Below are 977 nucleotides of genomic sequence, written 5' to 3'. Positions count from 1 at the left end.
GGAGTGGGGGCGGGGCTGGGCGGGGCGTGAAGAGGCCACGTGTATTGGATCACCTTACAGCTAGAGTTACAGATGGGTGTCAGCCACCTGACCTGGGTGCTGGGAACAGAACTTCGGTCCTCTGCAAGAGCAACAGGCCCTCTTTGCCGCTGATTCATCTCTCCGGCTTTCCGTTCTCCGGCTGTAGGGTTCATAGGCGCAGGATGGCGGCTGTATCCCCAAGTCTCTCAACCACCTTCCAGATTGGGAGAAAACAGAAGGTCAAAACAGCAAGAAACTTTTTTTCCAGCTAAGGATTTAACTCTCCTTTTAGGGGAGGACGCCTTCCCAGGGCCTTCTGCGCAAATCTCAGCAGCTGGAGCTATGTCACATGGTCACCGTTGGATGTAGAGAAAACTGAAAACGAGGCAATTAGCTTTCTGTTTCAGAAGAAAAGCCTCGGAGGGAAAGGAATGGAAATAGATATTGACAAACCCTTACGCTCTGTGTCAAAAACTTGATATAATTCAGGGTGCAAAGACTTGGTATAATTCAAGGGCAGCTTTTCTGGTGGTGGCCTCCTTTCTGGGAACCTAGCAGACCACATCTCCGACTCTGGGAGGAGCTATAATGGGTAAGGGAAAGGAAGCCAGTCTTTCACGTTTTTGTTTTGTTTTGTTTTTTGTTTTTTTTTTCTGTTTCTGAGACAAAGTCTAGTAATGTAAGCCAAGCTGATCTCAAACTTGTAATCCTCCTGTCTCAGCTTCTCAAGTGTTAGGGTTTCAGGCATATACCAACCTCTTCACTAACACTGAGTGAGCCGGGAATAGTGACTCGAGCCTCTAATCCCGCACTCTAGAGGCAGCGGATGTGGCTTTCTATGAGTTCAAGGGCAACCTGATAGATATAGTGGGTTCCAGGACAGCGAGGGCATTGTGAAACCCTACCATAAACCTAACCTAACCTAACCTAACCTAACCTAACCTAACCTAACCTAA

This window comes from Grammomys surdaster, unplaced genomic scaffold (genome assembly GCF_004785775.1).
Source record: "Grammomys surdaster isolate TR1022 unplaced genomic scaffold, NIH_TR_1.0 137, whole genome shotgun sequence".
Lineage (NCBI taxonomy): Eukaryota > Metazoa > Chordata > Mammalia > Rodentia > Muridae > Grammomys > Grammomys surdaster.
This window is presented reverse-complemented; position numbering follows the sequence as displayed.